Source organism: Eublepharis macularius, chromosome 2 (genome assembly GCF_028583425.1).
Source record: "Eublepharis macularius isolate TG4126 chromosome 2, MPM_Emac_v1.0, whole genome shotgun sequence".
NCBI classification, from domain to species: Eukaryota; Metazoa; Chordata; class Lepidosauria; order Squamata; family Eublepharidae; genus Eublepharis; species Eublepharis macularius.
Genome location: NC_072791.1, coordinates 44,599,802 through 44,626,799, shown reverse-complemented (window position 1 = coordinate 44,626,799; position 26,998 = coordinate 44,599,802). Strand labels below are relative to the sequence as shown.

Below are 26,998 nucleotides of genomic sequence, written 5' to 3'. Positions count from 1 at the left end.
ATATTTCATATCTAATCTACATTGGGTTTTATTTCCAGTAGCGCTTTGGCTTCTGCCAAAACCTCTTAGGATTAAAAGTCTCACTTTCAATCTTTATTGACAGTTTTCACCAAACAGTGGATTAAGAGTAAATAAGGAATCATATGACATTTGGTATTTTGCTAAAAACTGAGTTAAAGAATGAAACATTATCTCCTTTGGAAATAATACATTCATTGCTTTGTAGTCACCGGCACTATTTTTCCTCTTAACTTTTTTTCCTGTTCACACAACCTGCTTGTGGAACAAGGAAGATGAATGCTAAACCACCACCACTGCCAACCCCCCCCCCAAAAAAGTTTAAGCATTTATCTGATCCTTTTTGAACAGTTTGTATAATTTGATAGTGTTAATAGAAAGTCAGCAACAATGCTGTAGCTAATGCAATTCTCCTGCTTCACTGTTAACTTGGTTTCTAATTAAAGAAACAAGAAATGGACCAGGAGGCTGTGCCCATGAAAGTCTTAGTGCAGAACAAGTGAGTGGATGTACAGTTTTCCTTCCAGGTAGTAAACTCATGGTTTTATCAAAATATTTTGTTCTGTTCTAAAATATTTTGGGGACAAAAATTGAAATGGATTTAACTTATTTTAAAAAGATTTAGATTCAGATTTTTTTTTAAAAAAACCCTTCAAAACTCTTTTTGAGCAGTAGATGTATAAAGAACAGGAGCAAAAATGTGTATAAATTCTGGAAAAAACCTGTATAAATTATTTGAATGCTCTGTTTCTGCTTTCATTGACACTCTTGTTGCATAGTAGAGTGTAGGAATGGAGTATAAGCCAGCTTCAGCTGTTTTATTGCTGATTTATTTAGTGCATGTGGATTTTAAAAAATACAGATAGAATAGGACTATTTTTATTAAATGTTGGTGGCCAAGTCTCATCTGTCATAGTTCCTATTCAGTGTAGTGATCATTTAAATAATTTGCACAATTATTTAAAAGCTTTTAAAATTATTTTCCTGCTTACATGTATTATCTTTGATAATTTCTCACTATGATCACAAGTCATTTAGATAAATTGCACAATTGAAAAACTCTTCCCTTCCATTTACTGTGACAATTTTTTAAAGAAAAAATGTGTATGGTTAGAATAAGCTCTCCTTTCCCCCCTTTGCATAGTTGCTTTGTTCTAAAACAGAGAATGCAGCTGCAGCTGATGGCTGGTGCCTTTCAGATGTTCCAAACACTTCCTTGGGACATCATACTGAGAGAGGATGGTAGTAAAAGGCAAAGAAGTTATCTGTGCAGGTTTCACAACTGAAATGAAAACTGTACACATCACTAATTTCAGTGATTTTAAATGGAGTCTGCCTAAGCTGGGAAAATTTGAATTCAGGATTTGGTCTCCTGGATTTTACCTTCCTGAGGCAAGAAAAGGGCTTTCCCCGACTGTTCAAGTGATATGAGCATTTTAACAGGGTATTGAAAAGAGAAGCTGACCATTGCCTTATGCTGGTTTCTGAGAACGTTGCCCTTAAGTGACCCTTAGTTCCAAAGCCTTTTTGTTAATCTGATATTTGTAGATACTGTTTGGAGTAAGTACTTGTGGTTGCTAAAATGTGTTGGAAAAGTTTGCCTATCAGTAGCAAGGGCAACAAGATCCAAACTGAAGCCTTTTGTAAGAGTAGGATTAGCAGGCAAACATATGGAACAAATGGATTTGCAGTACATCTTGCAGGTCGAGACAGGTGAAGTGCGTAAAATTAGTCGAAGCGGACTGTTAATGCCCATCTGCAATATAGTGAAAACATAATATAGATCTATATGTGTGCATAAATATATATATACAGTCCCTCTATATCTATGCACATATATTGCATCTGTGTTTGAATTTATAAATTCATACTATATCCTTTAAAGTGAAACCTAGTACTTTCCTCTCTTTAGCATTAACATCACAGTCCCAGATAAGAAGTGTTTTTCCTTGTTTCCTTTTGGCTTAGCCTTAGATGTTGCTAGGACTGCAGGAAGATACTTTTTGCTATTCCTAATCAATAGCTTGTGCAGAAGAGTGCAACAGACTAAGGATACAATATTAAGTAAAAATAATGCCATAGGGGTACACCAAAGCATTCTGTAACTATCAGATATGCCTGTTTAAAAAATGCTTTCTCTTTGATAAAAGAAAGATCCATGAAGTGTTGCCATCATAAACACTCTCATAGTTAAACTGTTGCAAAAGGTAAAAAAACAACTGCATTTGTGAGCACAGAGAGACCTAGATCCAGAGGGATACAGTATGATTCCATTTGTTACTCTAAAGAAGAATAAATTTAGGAAATGGGAAACTAATTTCTTTTGCTGTTTCTTACATTGATCCTTATTTGCAGACCAAAGAAATGTGACTTGGTTTCTGAGTGCTTTGCTTTGGCGAATGAAGAGAAATCATTGTCAGAAAGGTTGAATGAATGCTTGAGTTCTAGGCACTCCTGGAAATCTAGAATGGGGAACTGTTGTTCTTTTTCAGCCTGTGACAAGGAAGAAATTCTAAATAGAAAGACTGAATGAAGCTGTAACTGCTCTAAGTACTCTTGGACGCGCTCTGTGTTTGTGTGTGTTTTCTTACTGGCAGAACAATTCCAAAAGAGGCTTTAACGCCAAGGAAAGGATTTAGCTGACTTCCCTGAATAGGTTTCCTATTGTGTATCTGGTTCCTTTTACCAAGAGCTTGTAGATTTGAATGCTAAAGCTTTAACCTTTCTTTCTGATTCTACTTTTTTCATGTCAATTATTGAAAAATTATGGAAAGATCAATTTATTATTTTTTTTAGGGAAAAAAACTGGACAGGGATCTTTTCATTGTATTGATTGTAAGTAATCAATAGATATTGCATTTAGCCTGAGAGAGAAGAGACTTTAGAGAAATTGTATCAGAGAAAGTTGCTGTGGCTGAAATTTCACAGCACAGTTTTTTATTCCCAGGAGAAAATATTGCTCTGATCCTAATTTTCTGATCCCTTCCCACATTCATCTCTTTTCTGTCATAATTTGGTGATGTGTTTTACAAATAAACACTTATTTCTTGTTGGATGGATTAAATGTCATCTCTCCCCCACCCTGTCTTGAAGACCTGACATATTTCTGTTCTGGATACAGTCACTTTAAATAACTGAGATAAGGAGGAATGGAAAGATTGAGCAATTAAGGTGCTATGGGAGAAAGGTTCTCTAGTGCAGAGATGATCAATGTCTTGTAAGCATGTTTTAATCAGGATGTTTTAAATTACGGAATGAAATACCAGCATCATGTTAAGCTGGACATGATGGTATGTACACTCTGTTCTGTATCTTGGGGTACAGAAGTGCCCATAGCAATAGTATTGCTTAAAGAATGTAGTACTATCCCCTTTGATGCCCTGTCTACTTACTTAAAGAGAGTTTGGTATTGTTTTTATTTAACAAGATGTAAAATGCAGAGACATTTTATATTTATTTTTATATATGCACAGATGTAGAAACATAGTTTGTGCATCTGTAAGGTGCCAAACACACATAATAGGGGTCTCATTCTACCCCCTTACAAAGTATAATGGTAAAGATGCTAGAGATATTAATGACTTTATTGGACACTTGTTTAGAGGTATGTCTACATAAGCAAAACTGACAGTACTGTAACCTGAACAAAATCTGTTGTTCTTCCCTTCCAAAGTACTTAAAATATGAAGTTGGAGTTGCCATGTAAGACAGGAAAAGTATTTTACATGTTCAAGTTGCGATTGTAACACTGTTGGTGGCCAACTGTAATTTATAAATATTAACACAGAAAGGAAAGACTCCGTTTATGAAGAATTAGTTTTGAGAAGTTCTTAAATGTTTATTTCTCTACCTTTTCCGTAGTAGTGTGGTCTCTTAAACTCCTTCCTGCCTCTCCTAACTATCAAAGCTGCCTACAATCTGGTCCTTTCAGCTGAAGTGCAGGTTATTTTGTCTGTCGAGAAACATTTCTGAGCTCCATTGCTAGAGGTAGCTATCTGATAGGAAATTATGCCTGCTTGCAGTGAAATGCATGCCAGAATAATATTTTCATGTTTTTAATTGCAAATGTAATTAGCAAACAAACTCCGGGGGATTAAGGACATGAACCTTTCATTCGACATGATATGACCCTATGTAAGACATACAGGAATAGTGTGCACTGTTTAACCATCCGTCAAAGAGTCTTGTGGTACTTTAAATCCCAGCAATTTTTTTGTGGCATGAGCTTTCATGAGCTAGAGCTCAGTTTCTCAGATGCATGAAGTGTTTCACCTGTATCATGTCTGCATTTTTGTCTAGAGACAGTTGCTGCTTCTAGACATCTGTCCTACAGTGATGACCCTACTCCTTGTCCTTTGACTTTGGATTCCTTTTCAGAAATAATTTCATTTTTCCTGTTATGGGAAAATGTACTAATAACTATTAGCTTGCTGAACTGCTTGGTGCTTACAAGCTCCTCAGATGGTATTACTATTTATTGTCACATTGTATTTTCACAGACAAGTTGCAAAAGCAACCCTTGGGTATCTTGAAAACAATGTATTTGATTCTTAATAAAGTCACACAAACTTTGAGTTTGTGCATGCATGGACTGTTGTTTGCTTTTTCATGCAAATTTCAGAGTGCTAGAGGTTCTCTTCTGCTCCCCTATGTGTGCAGTATTTAAGTTGCGGTAACATGCCATGACAAAGCTGTTTTTGTTTTGTTTTTTAGTGTGAAAGGGAATGGATTGAGCATAGAGAGAGGCGGCGTGTCTTGTCCGATTCTGCATTGCCGGTGAGGCGTTGATTTCTAGGCTTTCTCCATAATTATTACATCCTGTTTGTGGGGTGGCTGGGAGGAAGGGAAGCCTCTGCTGTGTTAGACTGTAGGCAGACTACAGAACTTTGGACAGATCCTTGTGTCTTCTGTATGTTCCTTTCCGACAAACAACACCATTTCACTATGCTTTTTAAATGTGCATCAGTACTTTACCACATCGTACTGGTTAAATAGTGTTTGGGACTTTCAACTGGGAGCAACTTCTCTGTTAACAAAGGAGGTACTCTCTTACATGGCTTCTGAGTTGGCTATATATACTTGAGCTGTGGGTCTCTCCCCCCCCCCCCCCCGAATATTCTTTTTTCCCATATGCCAAAACGTGTGGCTATTTTGGGAGAGATTCCTTTTTTTAAAAAAAAAAAAAACAATTTGCTACTTTTTTTTTTGTCCTTCCACTTTACAGCACTTTCCTATAAAAGCGGAACTTCCTAAATGAACAATGCTGGAAATTGTCTTGCCTGCTGTCCCCTTTGTCAGGAATATGGCCTGGTTTAACATTGCTTACTTTTCTGGTTTGATTTTGCACAGGATAGCTGTTGTTTCTTCCCTGTAAAATGTCAAGGAGAATTAAAGGGCAGAAATACAATGCACTGTCATTTCTCATTCTATTTCTAAAATAAATTTTGTAATACTCAATAAGTGTGCTCCACAGACCAAGGACATAGCTCCCTTTCACCAGAATACTTTGTAGGTCTATACAAATAAATATGCATGTAAAAGTAAGCTCCGCAAATAGGTGGCTAAGATTTTTATCTATAAAAATATTTTTTTCCTTTTGAAATACAAATTTGCATTAAGTCGTGTTAGTTATATTTTCCTGTTTTAATTGATTGTTATATGTGACTTTAAGAACATAGGTATTTAAGAGCAGAAGGCTCATTTATAGAAGACTTCTTCATATTTTTATATGGTGGTTATCAGCTAGTAGTAGTTGGGCTTATTCTGGGGAGAATTTTTCAGACTTTCTCCCCTTCAAAATTTGAAAACAAAATGGTTTCTGAGTTATGATACAATTTGATTTCTGTGTCAACATTGGGTGTTTGATATGTGAAAATGACTTGCTTTGAGAACAGCTAATAATGATGATGACAATGAATAGTATAGTGAATCTTCATTCAATATATTGTTTGTAACCCACCTCCATGCACATTCTGCCTTTCCGGACATTTCTATCTCTCCATCCCTTCTCCTCTTACTGCTTCATTTAACTTTTCAAGTGTTTCTATTTTTATGCTGTTTGCTTTTTTGGTAGCTCAGGGAAGGGAGAGGCAGGGGTATTTTGTACTGCTATAAGATGCTGAGCAGCAATTCCTGGGAAACCTAAAACCTTAATGCCCATTGCCTATCACACTTCAGTAGTCAATTTGGCATATAGGTCTCTTTTGCAGTGACGAGCTATCTGAAGGGAAGAGGCCTCTCTGCAGCTAACTGGCTGATTATGCAGTGTAATTTGCAGACAACTGAGTGTAGTCTGCAATGCAGTTTAACCTGGGACAGGAGTGGGGGGGATGTGTTGCTGCTGTCCAAACTGACTTTTCAGCCCTAGAAAGTGATCCCAAGATAGGTTCCCTGATCTGATATCTTAATAGCTTTGAAAAAAGGGAGTTTACTTCAACTCCTTAGAGAACTTTCCTCAGGGTTGGAGAAAGATACCCTTTTTGAGAGAGGCAGCAATTGGAACTGATGTAGTTACACATTTATTTATTTTTCCAAACTATAGCAGATGGTTTAGTTTAGAATAAATGTGTTTATTATTGTACTTACCTTCTCATACCATGGACCTATTTTAATCACACTCTTAAGTCTTTGTAACGCACACACAGACACACACAACAGTGAATTTCTGCTCTGAGTTTCTGTGCTGTCACTATGCTTTCAAGTAGGCTGTGTATATGAGAATAAGAAAATCAGTATGGGTTATGCACAGTATAAATATGCATATACAATATGTGTCTTTTTACATCTTGTGTGGTTGTACATGTTAATTCTGAATCTGTGCAGTTCATGTGTCTGTATATCTCAAAGTACGTTAATTTGTAAGAATAGGATTAAATTTAATCTTATCTTCCTTAAAAGATGGATCTTAAGCAATGATTGTGGAACATTAAAGATGCATGTGTAAAAGATAACAGAAATGCAATGTGGTTTAATATGTAAATATCGGGGATGCATAGCTTACTGGGTGGATGTAGTTTGATATGGACCAAATGTAGTTGGAGAGCAAGTATCATTGTTTGAGAAGTTTTATGGAGGTTTTTTTTATACTGTTAAAATTCAAGAAGATAAAAAGATGCTAGATGTGCAAAACATGAACAAATTGCAGCAAAATTCGGCAAGAGGATTGAGGGTGATATTTTTTATTTTGATATTTTGTTTGGATTTAATTGAGATGATTAAGAACTATGAAGGTTTTTGCATGCGTATTATATATTCACTGTTTATGCCAATTTAGAAAACTTTCCTATTCATAATCTTTCGTGCTGGAAAGAGCAGTTGGAAAGATTGCTTTTGGATATACTTTTATTATGCCAAATAAGACTTCTCTTTTAAACTTTAGAGAAGACAATTTAAATTAAAAATAAACAAATGGTTCCTCTAGTTTTTGTAATTCTTCATCCTGAGAGTAATATTGCGGAAAGAACCATATCCAGAAAATGTTACTGTGTCCATTTTTCCATGTGTCTCATTCTTCCAAATCTTCAAGATACTTTTCTGCATTGAAGGAATCATGGTATGTAACAGTGTGATAAATTATGTCTGTGTTCAGTTCACATATATTTGAAGAAGTAATGTTGCACTCCTGTTGACAGTTGCTAAAGAGTAAATTCCATTGGACTCAAAGGTACTTATGAGTAAGCATTGAGTTTGCATTGAAAAAACTTAAATGCTGTTTACAATATTGGCAATAAATTCACTTTTTTTCTCCCCCTTTTCATTTCCTCTTCAATTCTCACCAAAAAATTTAGGGAAAATAGAATAAAACATTCTTTAATTGGTGATTGACGAATAAAAGAATCAGCTGTTCTGGCTGTTCTTTTTCTGTCGGCCTGAAGCTTCTTTACTTCAATCTGTGAGAAATGTTATAGATTCAATTCCCCTGTTGGCCCAAGACTTAAAAATTAATTCATGAATAATAAAAAACAATCAGTCTTGTTGAGTTTAAGAAGGATTAGAAGAGAGGTTTTTGTACAGAAGCAGTTATATATCTTGGTGCTGATGTTGGACTATTAGATATTGTATTGGGTCTTGCTAGTTTATCAGATAACAGTACATGATTTGCAAAATACGGTTGTTATCCTGATGACTAACGAGCCTAATATTGGATGGATTAACAGAGGTCACACTGCTTGAGCCTTTTACAAGCTCCCAGACCCTTTAGAGATAATTCATTTCATTTGAAAGCATTTTGAAGGTGCAGCAATTGTAAGAAAATGTATTTGTATAAGTGTCATCCTTGCTACTGTGGCTTTATTAGTTAAATAGATTTTTTCAAAGGGATTTAGACTTTTAATTCGCATGCAAATCCATTGAGAGATTTGCATGAACTAATAGTGGTTTTTGATCCATACACAGTACGTTTCCCATGATGTCTCCTAGCTTGAAGGTGCTACCATCTAATATATAAGAACTGAAAAAAACCAAAGCACAGTTTTTAAAGTTGGATCATCCCCACCACCAAAACCTTTTTCAGTTCTTCCTGTCCAAAATAGGTTAGAGGTACCCAAGTTGTTAATTTTTTTAAATACTGGGCCCCTGTGCCAATTCAGGTCTTAGGAAAGGATCCTTCTTCCTCATTACCTGGGGCTGGCCCAGTTGTCCTGTGTGCCTGACCAGGTTCCCAGTCTTTTATTGTCCAACTGTTATAGCTTACCCTATTCATTTGCTCATAGTCAGGTTTATGATGTCCCAGGGGGGGCCAAGCATTTATGGTTTCCCATAACCTTTCATCCCTGGTCTCTTAGTCTGTTCACTCATATGAGACTATAAAACCCTCCCTTGAGTTTTATGTCTTGTTTAGCTAATGCTGTAGCAGGGCAGGCTCAGAAAAGGTATGTTGAGGTGTCCAACCTATATTGTCGCCCTTCTGCTTGGACTCTGCAAAGACAGATGAACACGATAAGAATGAAAACATGAACAGTGCGAATTTCTAAAGCAGTTCTAACATGGTTATGAGAGACAGAGGATAAACAACTTATTTCAGAAAGTGTAGATACAGAAGGCCAGTAGATACAGAAGGCTGTTGAAACATTCATTTTGAACATTACAGGGCAACAAGTGTAATATTCTAGGAAATAATATATTGTGATTCCACCTTCCTCCAGGCAATAGATTATTCTTTTCTCCTTTGCTTTGCCAAAATTTTTTAATTCAGGCTGCTACCTGATCAAATAAATCTTTGGTGATTTTTATCATTTGCATTTTAATCCATTAATGATGGAAGTGCACTGGATGACCTTGGGCCAGTCCCTATCGCTCAGCCTAACCAACTTTACAAGGTTGTTGTGAGGATAAAATGGAGGAGGAGAGAATGATGCTCTAAGCTGCTGTAAGGGAAGAAAAGCCAGATATAAATAAAAAAATTACTTTGCATCTTAGAAGAGGCATTCCTTCTTGTATGAGGGAGAAAATAGAGTACTTTTCTAAGATGGTACCTCCCACCTATGGCTTTCTAAAGTATTTTTAAAAAATGAACAATTAAAAAAAACTTTCTGATTAATTAGGGGCATTGTTTTAATTGATCAAAAGTTCTTTTTAATCAGTTAATATTACTGACTGACCAAATATTGCAACCATAATGATATTATGGGTATATAGCAACATGCATCCAATTTTTTCCTATTGGCAGAAGTTGCAAATTATGGGAGCATTGTAGGCTGAGTCAGGGCAATCTGGAGGTCAGGATATGATAGAGTTGCCAGCCTCTAGGTGGTGGCTGGAGATCTCCAGGAATTACAGTTGATCTCCAGGACATAGAGAACAGTTGCCCTGGATAAAATGGCTGCTTTGGAGGATGGACTCTATGGGATTATAACCTGCTGAGGTTCCTTTCCTCCCCACATCCTTCCCTCTCCAGGCTCCACCGTTCAAATCTCCAGGAATTTCCCAACCTGGAGCTGGCAACCCTAGGGTGTGAGGATGATAGAGAGGAGTTGGGTGCACTGCTTGTTCTTTTGTTGAACAGTCAAAGATGACATGGGATAGATTTGGAAGGCAGGCAGAATCATGGCCTTAGGAGTGACATAGGAACATGTTTAAATCAAATTCTACACAGCATCTGCTTCTGCAATAGGTGTTTTAAAGAGTGAGGCATTTTTACAAGAGATGCTGCATTAGAATACCTATTAACATGGAATAGGCATTCTAATGCATGGATGCTCCAAATGCAAGATAATACAGAGAAGATAGGGGTTTTTTTAACAACATTTTAAAAATTCAGTTAACTGATACAGCAATGAGTAACTTTTATAAAATAATAATCTTTTGAAAAGGAAAAAAGTTTTTAAAGAATGACAAACAATGTTGACTTTTATAAAGATGTCATAATGGAAAAGCTGCCATTGCCCATCATTGCTGCATCTGGGTGTGTATTTAGTGTGAAGCAAGCACTGGAGTTTTATGTAGGATGTACTGGGCAAAGAAACAGGACTATCTGCTGTGGATTGCACCACAAGTTCTAACATTACTTTGGCAGACACAGGCCAGCCACTGCTTTACAAACTCCTCAGAAGAGTTCTGATAGCTTTTCTGCTTTGTGCTGTAAGCCACAGAATGCAAATATAGAACTCTACAGCCCCCTACAGGTCTTGGTTGACACTCAGCTACGCATGAGGTTTCTTTCCCTAGCAGAGCGAGGAGGCATGGATCCTTTGAGTTGCAGTGGAGGGTTACTTGCAGTATATGTCTATATTTTTTTACACATGTAATCCTGAGAGATAATGAAATTATATTTTGGTTTGAAAGGTAAAATGCCAATTCCTCTGTCATATATCAATGATTGTTTAATCCTTGTCTCAGGTACAGAATCATGAAGATACGCAAGGTGGACAGAGATTAGATGCTCTTGGCCATCTCAGGATTCTGCCCTGCAGTATGTTTTTGGAAGTGGTGCAATCTTGTTTTGCCTGTTGTAAGGAATAAACATGGGAAGCAGGAGCCTTGACTGTGATAATTTTTAGTAAACAGCTGTATTTAGCAATCAGCTGTAGTTAGTATACAGAATAATTCAAGTATTTTGTAATCTAGATTTTACTGTTATTATTAACATTTGGGCTTCCTCCCACTCTGTCCCTCCAGAGGCAATTTATTTCTGAGTTCAAGTGATTATATTCTATAGAGGGCTCATTCTTCCAATTTTGTGTATATTTTATCTGTCATACTTGCTTTTCCCCACATTTATATTACCATGCTAAATATTTTTTTCTGCCTTTGTTCCTTATACTCTTCATTTAATTAATGTATTATCGGCTTTTAATCAAGTTTTATGCACCAGGTAAACTATTTGATAACTTCTGCTGCTCCCAAAGTTTCTGTTTATACTTCTGTGATATTCCAGCTCCATATGGAGTTTTGCTGAATGACAGATCCTTCTGATAGGCAACTTTAACTTTTTAGCCTTCATTCTAGGGACGTTTGGCTATCAGTTGTCTTGCCTGTTGGTTTTTCTGTTTCTGAATTGTATAAATATTGCTGGAATTCGCAAAATATGTTGCTATTAATATTTCTTTTATTAATCTCTTAAATAACTTTATTCTATTCCTAAATAATGTTAGATAAGTACCACTAGTTTATATTTATTAATTTGCATATGTTCTTTCTTGTCAAGCTCTTCTTAAACTAGTGTAAAACTTCAGGAAAATATGAATTGCTCTCAAGAAAAGTGTAGCTCTTTTAGATTGAAAGTTATTTTCTGCATGTGATAATCCGGTGGTCTCGTTGATTTCAGAAGGAGACTTTATCATGTACTTAAATGTCTTCAACTGAAACTGAAATGATTTTAAAGGGCTCAACTTTGCCTGATTCATGACCCTTAATTATTATGTAAGGTTTTATTTAAATATATTTGGTGCTAAAGCATTAAGAAAAGGATGTATTGAATAAAGAAGGTGGATGCTGATATAACATTTTTATGTTAGGTAGAATAAAATGCTTGATATAGGAATTACTGGTTTGCTGATATTCCTAAATTTTCAAGGAGCCTGTAGCTAGCAGCACAGAATCCATGGCTAACTTTTCAACATGTATTTGAATTTCCTGACCAACTAGCTGGTTCAGCAGGACTCTGTTATTTTCATTCAGTTTTTATTTACCTTTCCCATTAAACAAAACCTTTTGAAAAGCTGTTGAATGTTTCTGTTATTTGACTATTTTTGCTGAATTTGTTAAGAAATTTTAATTGCATTTTTCTTCTTATGAAAATTCTCACTTGTTTCACTTTCCCCTCAAAAGAGATGGAAAATGTTTATGTTATTTGACTTTATTTGCTGAATTTCTTAAGAAATTTTAATTGCATTTTTTCCCTATGAAAATTTTCATTTGTTTCACTTTCTCCTCAAAAGAGATGGAAAATTTTCTTTGCAATTTATTCCCCCCCCCCCACTCAGGAATGAGCCATATTGTTATAGTTTAGTCTGCTATTTTATGGTAAGAAATTTTGGTATGATATACCACATTTAAGCACAGTTATTTATTCTTCTGATATAATGGAAGAAAAAAATGTATGGCGATGTAGTTTGGAATCTCTCCCCCACCTCCGGGTTCAGGTATTTATGGAAGGGGAACTGGAATATAGAAGCAAGACTGAAATGGAATGCTTGGGATTTTGTGAAACCTTTTCAGGACAGAACAGACAGAAATGGCTGGGTGATCTTAGGAAAATATAAGATATTGTGTTGCATGACAAAAACTCAATCACAACTGTATTGCATATGTTCCCTGATTTCTGAGCCTTAACAAACATAACCAATATCCATAATGAATTTACTCATATACTAGAGACTGGGATTTGTAGTGTTCCCATGAGATTCTATACTGGAAAATGTATTATGTTATTCACAAACACAATCATACCTATGTAGATTTCTTATGCACTCCCATGACTACCTCTTGCTCAATAACATATTACGGGCTCTAATGGGCTGTTGAATTTGATACTTTTTACAATGGAAAATCAAATGTTTCTTCATGATAGAACTTCTGGAATGTTCTGATGATATCAAATTCAGTTAAAGACCTTTCAAAGACTTATTGTTTAATCTCTTAAGAAAAATCTATTTCATGTTCTGCATCTTGGTAAAAATGCACTACAAAGAACAAGTATTTTGGAAACAGTTATGGTAGCTAATATATATATGACCTATAAGGTAATTTCAGTGCTAATATAGCAAAATATTATGGAGAATAACATGAGTGGAATAGTGTATTGTTGAGATTCAGCAACAGAAAATTCTCATTTTTCAAGTCCTTTTTTGCTTCTGTTCTTCTACTCTGAATGATCGTTACTTTAAACAGCTTAAGGGATGCTTCCATTATTATATGTCTTGCCAGTTTTCTGAGGACATGAATGGAGAAGGGTCCAAAATTAAATCCCACCCACACAGTCTTTGTAAATTCAGAAGGCTGAAATTCAGATTTGTGCTAAGTTTTACACTGACTTTATGAAGATACCTGTTTTCTACTTTGTGTACCTCATTAAGGTATGGATAAGGGAGGAAAATAGCATCTAAAATTGCTTTTACCTCTTGATTTTAAGTCTCATTGATGTCTTAAAAGCATATCAGTCTAAGAATTATGAATAGCTTGGCAAACTAAAGCAAAGTATGCAACAGGTGTGGGCAAGAGGGCAAGTAGGGTTATGAACCACACATTGCTGTTTAAGTTGCTGAAGTACAAGCATCTTCTGGTGCTGTAACACCGAAATCAGAGGTCAGGGTGAGAAAAGTAATGTATACAAATTCTGACGCCACTAAAGTAAATGTTTTAACAATAAATGCAATGAAAAATCATCATTAGAACATTCATGCCACAGTCACAATAAAACAGAGATGAATTTGGAAAAAAATCTGCAGTCTGAATGAACATAAGAACATAAGAAGAACCATGCTGGATTAAGCCAGCAGTCCATCCAGTCCAGCATACTGTTTCTTAGGGTTGTCAAGTCTCCTTATCCACCGGGCGGGAGGGGAGGACTCGACACTCACCTTTCTTGTCATCTTCGCGTTCGCGTGCTCCTGGGGCAGTGCAATGAAGTCACTTTCGGGAAGTGATGTCATCATGCAGGGCCCAGGAGTGCTCCTGCACTTCACAACAGGCTAATTTGGGCCCCAATTGGGCCCAATTCAGCCTGTGTGAAGCACAAGAACGCTCCTGGGGTGGTGCAATGATGTCACTCCCAGGAGAAATGTCCCTAGGAGCCCTATGTTTCATACAGTGGCCAACCAGAGCAAGATCTAAGTCCAAGAGCATCTTAAAGGCCAACTAAATTTCCAAAATATGAGTGTTTGAGAGTCAGAGCTCCCAAGGGACTCTTGAATGCTCACACTTGGGAAATCTAGTTAGTCTTTAAGGTGCTATTGGACCTGGATCTTGCTCTGATCTTGCTCTTCAACTGCAGACCAACATGGCTACCCACCTGATACAGTGGCCAACCACTTATTCTGGAGAGCTAATAACACTCTGTAGGCTCTTCTGTAGGACTGTGGGCTGATAAAATCCAAATTTCTAGTGTTCATGAAACATGTAATTACAAAAGGATTGGGAAAAGGGGAGAATTAAAAGGATTGGTGTAAGCCTACGTAACACCTTTAAAAAAGACAAAAGCTTGCTAATGAGTAAGGAAAAAACCCTTTAAATAGGGGCAAATGATTTTCCTGTTAGGCCACTCTGAGAAAAAGGTAGCATGTCAAGGCCTCAAATTCCCACCCACAAAGAGAGGTGTGCCATCAAGACTCAGTACCTAGTCTTTCTTTTTCCATTACTCTATTGTTAAACTGGTAATATTGGCAGTAGTGGGGAGGGCAGGTGACATGCATCTGCGGCCAGATGTGGCCTAGGGGGCTACAAGTTGCTGATCCCTTCTGCCGGTATAGGGAAGCTCAAGATAATAATTTTGCAAAACTCTGCCAGTTGCATTTATTGACTCCAATCACCAGCTGCTTCTTTCTGAGTTTAGGTTTCATGCTTCCAGTACATGTAATGATTCCTTCAGTCCTTTGGGAGTAATTTGGAGTGTGTTGGAAGAAGCTCTAGAGTAGTAACTAGGGAGTAGTAACTAGTTTGCATTGCCAAAATGCACAGAGGACAAAAATGCCAAATGAGGTGTGAGAGGAGATGAAGTGTGAACTTGCTGAAGTCACAAAGGATATTATTTTTCAAAAAAAGAGCAATTGAAAAGCAAATGCAGATTTATACATCAGGAAAAAAAGAAGAGCAGGAAGTTAGCAGGAAAGAGCTGTGGGCTTTGCTTGAGGCATTGGACTATCCCTTGTTGAAAACAGGATACTAGTCTAGATGGACCACTAGTATTACTGCAGCTTGTCTACTCTTATGCCCATTTAAAAGAGCAGCAGGCTACATTAGGTTCTCCTGGTTATGATACTCCTGTTAAAGATATTGGGTTGGATCCTACCAGCTTTTCCACTCAATTTTGCTTGGCTGTCATCATAGCAACCTTTGTCACATATGCCTTTTGTCCATATTGGTCCCACAATTCCCAGCATAGCCTTTTTGGTGGTCAAAAGGGATCCATCCATTCTCTTTCATCAGTGGAAAATAAAGGGGATCTAAATCTTCAAATGGAAGACTCCTTCCTTGGGAGAAGGGCACAGCCATAATAGGCTTTTAAAGAGAGGCTCCACATCCATAATATTTGATGTAGTGCCATTAAACTGTGCCCATTACATGAAATGGATAGTGAAGGAAGGTTCTGAACAAGGTGAGATACCTGCCACTTTGATTTTGAGTTGATACTCTTGCAGCAGGGAACTCTCGTTCGATTCTTCTGTCATGAAAATAAACAGCATATGAACAAGGCAAAATAACAGTTGGGAGAACTGAAAGCTGTGAAATGCTTTTCACAATTTGTTTGAAGCTAAAAGAAGATAATTTTATCAGGCATTGATAAAATTATCAGTCAGAACAGAGTCCTCTCTCTCAACCATCGACCCACCCAGTTTTCACGCAGAACTAAAACAGATGAGACAGCTGATGCATGAAGGACACACGTCAGTTTCCTATTACCTTTAGTCCCATGTTTCCTTGTGCTTATTCCCAGGGAAGTATCTTTCAAATTGTGGCATATGGTTGAAGTCTTCCAGGGCTTTTATCGATTGGTTCAACAGATCACCCTTCCACATACATTTCCTCATGGCGATCCCAAGTGCTCTGATTGGGGGTGGGGGGAGAGAAGAGAAAGACCAGTACCTGGGCAGTCATCCCAGCAGGTCTAGTCATATGTAAGTCCCATGTGTTTACTCCCAGGGAGGTATCATTGGAATTGCAGCTATGACTGAAGACTTCCAGGGCTTTTATCAAGTTTGATTGATTCAACAAACCATTCCTCCACCCCCTGTCCCCGCCCTGCCTGTGGCACTTTTCCTCAACAATTGTCCAGTGCCCTGATAGGGGGAGGAGAGACAGACCAGTGCCTGGGCAGTGCTGCAAAACAAACCAAGATGTACCCCAGCAGGTCTATTCAGATGTAAGTCCCATGTTAGTTACCAGTGCTTACTTCCAGGGAATTGCCATTTAAATAGCAGCCTATGATTGAAGTCTGCCTTCCAAACGTTTTCAGAGCTGATAGGTGGGGAAGGGAGGGGGGTGTCCCCTTGTGAGGACTTAATTGGCTTGGAAAACAAGATGCTGCCATGCAAGTTGAGCCCAGTGCCTGCCTGCTGTTGCCAGATATAAACTGAAAACACCCAAACTTTTTGGTGGGAGAGACTCATTTCAATTTTGTTTCCTGGTTTTGTTTCAACGTTCTGGAAGCTGTTTTAACAAGCCAAACCAGCGATTTCTGTGAGGAATTTTGTCTTGTTTTTTCCATTATGCACCCTCCTAGTGGAAGTGTGTGTGTTCTCACAGAACTGGCTCACTGTTTTTTGAAACCTGTCAGATTATTTAATGTTAGAGGTACATTAAAAACATATTTTACAAAGTAGAATGGAATGTCAACACTCCAGTTTGAAGTTGTGACAACTAACTCCTTAATTCAAGAGTTGCTTTGGGGGGGGGGAGGTAAATCCATATATATTGCCTGACCTTTGGAAAGGATCCCGTATGTGCTCTGGAAAACATGTGTGTGTGTTCTGTGCCATCAAGTTGTCTCTGACCTATGGCGCCCCTATGAATGAAAGACCTTCAAAAATCCTATCATTAACAGCAGGGCCAGTGCCAAGGTTTCTGGCGCCTGAGGCAAGATACTTACTTGTACCCCTCGCCCCTCACTTCTGAAGTCATCGCACAGGAGCATCCCCCTCACCTGAGGTGGGTGGCAGTGGCAAAGGGGCAGGGAGGTGGCTCGCTTCCCTGCTTGCTGCTGCGCTGCCTGGGCGCCTGGCTCACTGGGAGCTGAGCCGAGGCAGGCGGCAGCGGCGAAGGGGTGGAGAGGTGAGCGGGGATGCAGCCCACTTCTGGGTTGGGGTGGGGGTTGTCGGGGGCCGGCATGGCCATCTTTCAGAGTTCAGTGCTTGAGGTGGCTGCTGGCACCGCCTCCATGGTCAGCCCAGGCCTGATTAACAGACTTGCTCAGATCTTGCAAACTGGAGGACATAACTTCTTTTATTGAGTCAAGCCATCTCCTTTTAGGTCTTCCTCTTTTCCTACTGCTTTCTACTTTTCCAAGCATTAGGAAAAGAACATAAAAAGTAAGAACATAACGGTAAGAAAAACAGAGGTCTGGAACTGTGAGATATGAAGAAAGGATGAGAAAGGGAAGGATTTCAGGTGTAATTGACTCAGGATATGTAGCATTACTCATCAGTCTTCAGCTAAAATTAACTTGTTTCAAGTATGATTATAAATCTTCAACACATTAAATTCAGAATTTATTTTAATTCAGTACATGACTTACAATTCAGAACCATTCTGCTAGTAATGGGTTTTCAGTTCAGAAGGAACATGTTGTGCTCTCTTTGTCACAATGTGAAAGTGGTGGCCAAGTCAGTTTTGTGGACTAAGGTGAAGGTTGGAAGTGCACCACTCTGCTGCATCTATTTAATCTTTCATAGAGAACTTTCATGTTTCTCATTGTTTGGTGGTTCTTACACTGTTGCAGATTCTTGACCACCTACTGTCTTTTCAAAGATCCTGAAAGTGGCACAGTAAACTCTACAAGTAAGCAGTCGAAGGTACATTTTGAAATGCATTGTAGAGCTGTGGTGGAACATACTCAGCAGTGCCTGACTAGAAGAATAGTCTGAAGTGCCACTATAAGTATCTGAAGAGAGTTCTGTCCCAGTTCCAAAGTTTCATTTTACTGTTGCATGGTTTCAGACAGTGATTGAATTGTACTGATCAGAAGTGAAGAACAATGCTTTGAACAGATGTTCCAAAGATGTAAGAAGGACCTTTTGTCTCCCTTGATCAGTACAATAGAATTAAAATGTATATGAACTGGGTGAGATCTAGGCCACCATTTCCATGAGGGCAAGAACATCCACCTATTGTGCTCTGCAAGTGGAAGTCCATGAAGCCATGAAAATACTAATCTGGGGCCCAGTCCACTAATTGTCTTTCATCCAACAAGAAGCAAAACTGCCAAAAGGGCTTCGTATATCAGTAAAGTATTTGGGGATGGCTAACAAAAACAATAAGAAATCAAGATATTTTAAAAAAATGTATATCAGATGCTCAGTAGTATCCCTCATGTAAGTATCTGTCAGGCCATTTTTGGGATGACAGCCAGGGTAGCCATGCATGGGGGAATCTTTTTGAACTGGTGCCTTCATTTGGGAGTTATGCATGTAGTGGTGTGATTAAAACTGCAGACTCTGGATTGGAAAATTCCTGGAGATTTGGAAGTTGGAACCTGGGAAGGATGGGGTTTGGAGAGGGCAGGGACCTCAGCAGGGTATAATGCCATAGAGTCAATCCTCCAAAGCAGCCAGCTTCTCCTGGGGAACTGACTTCTGCAGTCTGGAGATCGGTTGTAATTCCGGGAGATCTCCAGGCCCCACTTGAAGGCTGGCAATCTTAGGTGTGATCAACGTCACCTTTTGAACTGTTGGAAATTTATTCAGTCAGTGTGCCTGTGTAAATGTGCAGCTGACTCCACACATTCCTTCAGGTGATTGTGTGCAGGCTCCCAAGTGTCTGAGATCAATCAGCTTTGAGTCATGGTTGTCAAAAAGGCCTGTTCACATGATCAGTTTTCTTTGGATAGCAAACCCTCAGATTTGCTTGAACCTCTGACTGGTGTGCCCATTAAACAGTCCCCAAATTTACTTGGAACTCTGATTGCTCTGTCTGTTAAAAGAGGAATCAGAGGTTAAAATTCCTTGGAAGTGTCATTCCTCTCTGACAAGATTAAGAACTCTTAGTTCCATGAGGAACACCATGATGTGTTCATGAAGGGAATGTTCTGATAATAAGAAATTATTCCTTATAGATAGTGACAGGGTGTGTTGTTTCAGGATAATGCCTCACAAATAACTATCTAGGCATCTTGATTGTGGAAGCATGAAGCAACTTTTCTGTGGGAGACTTGGGAAATTGCTAAGGAAGGATCAGCCCTGATTCCTCCAATCCAATTCCAGTATAAGCTTGGTAGAATGACCAGCTTTGTTCCTTATTCCACCTCAGAGCCAATTCCAAAAGAGCCAAGCCCAAATGTATGCATATGTGAGCTTTCTCATGGCCATTCGTTTCCTTCTATGCAAATGCCTGTTCTGCCATTGATTTTTTTCTGATGGTTGTCTGATCAGGATGGAATTTTTTTGCTGCAAGCTGTATGTACTTAAACTCCACCCCTTACTCACCATCAGTGGAATGGGTATCTCTGTAAAATATCTTGAACATGTGCAGTTGCCTCTGGCAGAGCAAGACCAATGGTCCACCATGTCTACTGTGACTGCTAAGAGCTATCCAGAGTCTTGGGCAGGGAAGGATCTTTTTCTTAGCACCTAAAATCCTTTTAATCTGAGATGCCAGGGACTGAACTTTGATTTTTGCTCTACCACTTGGATGTGCTCTACCACTCAATGATGGCCTGCTCCCAATTTCTGTAACAGTTCCCACTTTTTAAAAGGCAGTAAGCATGGGAGCAGAAAGGCATGGGACCTGGTACAGAGTATTATAGAATGTTTATTGAAAGGAAATCTATATGTAGCTAAATAAATCCCAGAACTGTTTCTGATCATACACTGTTCAAGTAAAGTTGGACTGATCATACACTGTCCACTGGTTTCTGAAGGGCACATTAGAAAAAAATGTGGCCAAGTGGGTGGAAGAGAATATGAAAATGCATCAACTATGGAGGCAATCAAAGCTGGAGGGATTGCCCTGCAGAGGTCTTGAGGTCCCTTTTAAGAGGGGCAGTTGGACAGTTGTACCAGGCATCACACATTGAAAGGGGGGCATTAGTTTTGACATATGGTACCATGTTTTAGTGTTTGAAATGATCAGATCATTTTTGTTCCCAGGCAGTCACATTGATTAGTGGAAATATAATCTCTGGACCAGGAGAGATTTCAGTTCTTTGAAATTGTCCTCAATTTACTGCTCTCCATGTACTGTGAAGGGATCGGATCTTACTGTCTTGTTTGACATGCACATTTTATCAACACATTGTTAATTAATTCATTTCCATCTCCTCCCCCTCATGTTCCTGAAGCAGTCCAATAACTTGGTTGATAGCCTGGCTAAAGAACATGGTGATGGAGCTATCATCCAGCAAAGACCTGCAAGGAATACTTACTGGCTCAACTCACATTCTTGATAGGAATGGCTGCCAGGCTGCACTTCTTTCAGAAGGGGCACTGCGCTTTCCAAGTAAAGCTAACAATATTGGGGGGGGGGGGGGGAGAGTGCATTTCAATTTTCAAGATATAGGCTGCAATCCTAAAATAAAATAAAAGTGGGACTTACTTCTAAGAAGATCTGTTTAGGAATTGGCTTCATAACATGTTAACGTATCGAATTCTGATGTCAAATATTTTTTTTTGAAAACTTTTTATTGGGTTAGAATCCATTATTTTTACATTTACATTCAATTTTCCCCAATTTTTTCATCTCTAACCCCCTCCCTTTCCCCCCCTTTTTGTTGACTTCCAACAGCTTTCCAACCCTTTGTCTCCTTTCCCTTACTTCTATTAGATTCCTCTATCTAAAACAAATATATATTCTCCATTATTCTAAGCAGTACATCCTTAACTATTTTTAACATTATATGCCCAAACTGTAAGTCTTTGTTTCCATCTTAGATAAACAATTTATCCCATTTTTCAATTTCAAATATTTCTATATATCATAAACCATGTAAATCATACATTCATTTAGATCAAACAATTTGACTTATTCTCTATATGTTACTCATTCTATCTTTTTGTAATAATTCTATATATCTCTCATCTCGTAGTCAATCAATTTGACTCATCTGTATCTTCAGACATTCAGTTTGGTACATTTTACAAAGCTTACCAAAAAAAAGAAAATGTTGTTAGTTAATCAATCCTTATATTTAATCCTTATAGTTAATTATTTTCTATCTATATTCTGTTTGTTAACCTATATATATCTATATATATGTCAATCTATTAATCTGACTGCTTATTAATTCACATTTATCTCTTCTCCCCCCGGTAAAGTCTCCCCCCTCTACTTCAGTACTTCAGTAGTTCTCAAACTGCCACAGTTTTCCTCCCACCTCCCATTTCTTCTCCAGGTATTGTTTCAGCTTCTCCCAGTCTGTGTTGAACTGCCCTGAGTCCAGATCTCTCAGTTTTCTTGTCATCTTGTCCATTTCAGCCATATACAGCAATTTGTAAGTCCAATCTTCAATAGTTGGCACTTCTTGTACTTTCCATTTTTGCGCATACAAAAGTCTAGCTGCTGCTGTCATATAAAATATCAACGTCCTGTGTTGGGCTGGAATTCCCTCCATTCCCAAGTTCAGTAGCAGGAGTTCTGGGTTCTTATTAATTTGAAATTGTAAAATTTCACTCATTTCTCTTATTATTTCCCCCCAGTACTGCCTGGCTACCTCACACGACCACCACATATGATAGAGGGAGCCCTCATGCTTCTTACATTTCCAGCATTTATTAGAAGTATTCAGATTCCCTAGCGCAATCTTCTTTGGTGTCATGTACCAACGATAGATCATTTTGTAAATGTTCTCTTTGATATTAGTACATGTCGTTGTCTTCATTGTAGTTTTCCACAAGTATTCCCATGCCTCCATTGTTATTTCTTTATTAAAATTTATAGCCCATTTCACCATTTGTGTTTTAACTGTCTCATCCTCGGTATACCATTTCAACAGTACTTGGTATACCTTGGATATTCTTTTCTTGTCCTCTTTAAAAAGGGTCTGCTCTAGTTCCGAGTTCTCTGTTCGTATACCTCCCTTTACAGAGTCCGAGTTATACAAATCTCTGATCTGTCTATACTGGAACCAATCGTAGTTCGGTGATAGTTCCTCTTGCGTCTTTATTCTAAGTTTAGATGCTTCTATTTTAGTTATTTCTTTGTATGTCAAACATTGTCGTTCGTTGTCAACAGCTCTCGGGTCTATCACCTCATATGGAACCACCCACCAGGGAGTTCCTTCTTGTAGGTAAATTCTGTACTTCTTCCAGATTGTATATAGACTTCTCCGTACAAAATGGTGCAGGAACATCGAGTTGACCTTTACTTTGTCATGCCATAGGTATGCATGCCATCCAAATATTTTTTTATATCCCTCTAGGGCTAATAGTTTCTTGTTCTTTAATGTCATCCATTCTTTCAACCAAACTAGGCAGATTGCATCATGATAAAGTCTCAGATTGGGCAGTTGCATTCCGCCTCTTTCCTTTGCATCTTGTAAAACTTTCACTTTCACTCGAGGCTTCTTGCCTGCCCAAACAAAATCTGATATTTTCCTCTGCCATTTTTCAAATTGTTTAGAGTCTCTGATGATTGGTATTGTCTGTAGCAAAAACATTACTCTTGGTAACACATTCATCTTAACTGCTGCAATCCTGCCCAACCATGACAAATTCAGTCTATTCCATTTAATCAAGTCTCTCTCTATCTGAGTCCATAGTTTTTCATAATTGTTTTTGAATAGATCTATGTTCTTTGCAGTTAATTCGACTCCCAAATATTTCACTTTGCTTGTTACTTCACAGTCCGTTGTTTCCGTTAATAATTGTTGTTTCTGCTTAGTCATATTTTTACATAATATCTTTGACTTCTTTTTGTTGATATAAAAACCTGCCAAGTCTCCAAACTCCTTGATCTTATCTATCACTCTTGGCATGTTCTCTAATGGGTCCTCTACAATTAACATTATGTCATCCGCAAATGCTCTGACCTTATATGTATAGTCCTTTATTTTTATTCCACGAATTTCCTCATCTTGACGTATTTGTATCATCAGAATCTCCAATACTAGAATGAACAACAATGGAGACAACGGGCAACCTTGTCTTGTTCCTTTATTTATCGTCAATTTCTTGGTCAATTCTTCATTCACCACGATTGCTGCAGTCTGGTCTCTGTAAATTTCCTTAATTGCTCTGATGAATCTTTCTCCCAATTGTAGCTTTTCCATAGTGGCAAACATAAAGTCCCAGTTTAAATTGTCAAACGCTTTTTCAGCGTCTACAAAGAAGAAACCAACCTCTTTGTCACAACGCTTGTCATAATATTCAATAGCATTGATCACTGTCCTTAAATTGTCTCTTATTTGTCTGTCTGGCAAAAAGCCTGCTTGTTCCTCCTCTATAACTTCCGAGAGCCACCCCTTCAATCTCTCCGCCAATATCTTCGCAAAAATTTTATAGTCATTATTGAGTAGCGATATAGGTCTATAATTTTTCACGTTAGTCAGGTCTTGGCCCTCTTTTGGGATCAATGATATGTTCGCTTCACTCCAAGTGTCTGGAATCCTTTGATCCCTTAAAACCCCATTCATCACCTCTTTTAGGAATGGTGCCAGTTCATTAGCCATTGTCTTATAAAATTTAGCCGTAAGTCCATCTGGCCCTGGCGCCTTTCCTAGATTTGCAGATTGTATTGCCTTACTTATTTCCTCGTCAGTTACTTCACTGTTCAACTCATTTCTCCAAGCTTCCGAGATTTCTGGAAGTTTGGTTTTCTCCAAATATGACGCTATTGATTCTTTATTTACTTCTTTTTTATTATACAGCTTAGCGTAGAATTTATAAAAGGCTCTACTAATGGTAGTCTGCTCCAAATACGTTTTGTTGTCTTCACAAATTTTATTTATTATTTTCTTTTCCCTTTTCTTCTTCAATTGCCATGCCAGGTACTTCCCAGGTTTATTAGCGCCCTCAAACGCTTTTTGATTCAGTCTTTTAAGATTCCACTCCAGTTCTTTATTACTCATTGCTGTTAGCTGTTCTTGAAGTATTTTAATTTCCTGGTATATTTTCTTTTTCCCTGGTCTCTTTTTTAGCTGTATTTCTTTGGCTTTTATTTTCTCCTCAATCTCTTGTCTTTTCTCCTCTTTCTTCTTTCTTGCTCTACCATTTAAGTCCATTAGTATGCCCCTTATAACCGCCTTGTAAGCATCCCAAACTTTATTGGTTGGTACTTCTTTATTCACGTTGTATTGTATAAAAAACTTTGTCTCTCTTCTCAATATTTCCATATTCTCTCTTTCCTGTAACAAGTCCTCATTTATTCTCCATGCTTTCCTTTTTCTCCTTTTTCCTAATTTCCACATAATTGGGTTGTGATCTGAGCCTACCATCGGCATTATTTCTACCTCCTTAGTCCATAACGCTAAGTCTTTTGAGGCCCAGATCATATCAATTCTTGATAATGTAGAATGCCTTGCAGAATAAAAAGTAAACTGTCTGCTTTTAGGATATTCTCTCCTCCATACATCTTCGAGAGTCTCTTGTTGAATCAACTCAAAAAAAAGCTTTGGTAATAGTCCTCTTTTCTTTTGTGCCGTTGTAGTCTTTTTATCTAGTTCCAAGTCTGTCACTCCATTGAAGTCTCCAGCAAGAATTATCTGGTCATATGCAAAGTCGTCTAAATGCTTCCTCAAGTCCTCAAAGAAGCTTTCTTTTGCACCGTTAGGTGCATAAAGTCCGACTACCAACACTCTCTTTAAATTCCAAATACATTCCACTGCTACAAATCTAGCTTCCACATCTCTCATAACAAATTTTGGCTGTAGCTCCTCTTTTATGTACAGCACCACTCCTCTTTTTTTCTTGTTAGAGGCCGCTACAAATTCTTTGCCCAGTTTTCCAGATTTTAAATATTTTACATCCTGTTTTCTAATATGGGTCTCTTGCAAACAAACAATGTCACATTTTTGTTTTAGTAGCCAGTGAAAAATGTTTTTCCTCCTGATGTCAAATATTGATTGTTTCTGAAAATACTGTACATACCATTTTCTAACTGGGGAAAAATGACATGGGATGCAATGAGAAGGAAGGGGGGATGAGGTTCAAACCTTTGTCCTCTGGGACTCTATGAGACATAAAAAGATCAAGTTTAGGTTTGTGAATAATTCAATTTGCTTGTTTCCAGCAGCCCTGCTTTCGGAGTACAGCTACTATCACTGTGTGACCAAAAGGGCCATTTGGTTTCCAGGAGAGGCACCGCAAAGCAGCACTCAGTAAAATTAATAACAATGAAAGCACATTATAGAATTCATCAATCTTTTGTTTCCGGCAGGATGCAGTATTGGTCTCCGTAGGTTACGTAAGGACCATCACTTTCATTACAATACCCGCCCTGCCCCCTTTCTCAGGGAAGGGAAGGAATTCACTTTCATGCAATGATAGAGGCAAGGCGGTTTGGGAAATAAGGTTATTCAAGAAGAGAATTGTACACTCCTCCCCCCCTCAAAACCTGCAAGTTTAGACAAGCTCTTAGAAGCCTTTGTGGTGTCATTACAAGCCACTTCAGGTTTTAAAAATGAAATATGAGAACTAATTAATTATCATCATTATTTAATGTCCTATGGTGTTTTTTAAAAGTTTGAATTAAATGCTCACGAATGTGAGACTCTGTTGTTGCTAGCTAGCTGGAGGCAGCATATAGCACATACTGTCCCCTCCTCAACCTTAATAGTCTATAACAGCCTCTTTGCATCCAAAGTGCAAACCAAAAATACCTTTAGGGCTAACATATGCATGAGGTCTTTCATGCTATCTATACTGGGGTTCTTTGGAGATGTTGTCCCTCATTACTGGGGGAAGAATAACTTACTGGCTGAAAGGAGATCTCTCAAACCTCCCATGTTACAGCCCAATATATTGGGGAATCAACATCCCTTGTCCAATTTCAAAGCAACCACTGAGCTGATTTCTTTATTTGATCATAAAAAGGATTTATTTAAGTGAAACAGACATACAAGGGAATAGCAACAAAAGCAATGATCAATGCCCAGACTCCCACAGTCAGTGAACAAGGTAAGTCAGGCTTACAATCTCCCATCAGCAAGGCAAAAGTTAATTCCATTCTCTGACCTCTAAGATCTAATACAAGGCTTTGTCAAAATTACACACAAAAGCAAAGGAACAGTGACTAGGGCAAACACTAGAAATGCAACAACAAAGATGACATATGTAAAAAGAGGAATGTTGACCAGCTCACATTCCATAAGAAAAGGAAATTTGTCTCCACCATACACCAGTAAGTCTAGGTTAAAATTAGGCTGTAGGTATGTCTTGTTATGGTGTCCAAGTGTGGGTACAAGAGAAAACCATACAACCTGTCTGGAAGGAAAAGGCAGTTGGGATGCTCTTCCCCAGAAGCCTCAAGAAAGGGTCTTCAGTTGTGGTGGTTTGCACCAAGATGACTGGTTTTCTGTATCAATTGGGTGGCCTGTTAATTTGGGCTAAGATTGGAAGTTGGGGTGTTTGGGTATGCAGCAGGAAAAAGGGGGACAATTTGATTGATGAGCCATCAAAATTAGATAGAGACATGAGTCTAAGGGTGCCACAAACCCATGTCCAACTCAGGCTTGGGCTGA

General features: G+C 38.2%; 1 protein-coding gene across 1 annotated transcript in view; it reads left to right on the top strand.

Annotated features, from left to right (window-relative positions):
* The first annotated feature begins 4,666 nt into the window (after window positions 1–4,666).
* Window positions 4,667–26,998, top strand: part of ESRRB (estrogen related receptor beta) — a 141,015-nt gene continuing 118,683 nt past the window's right edge. The window contains exon 1 of the mRNA XM_054972976.1: window positions 4,667–4,794. The gene's annotated coding sequence lies outside the window, so the exon portion shown is untranslated. The remainder of the gene's footprint in view (window positions 4,795–26,998) is intronic.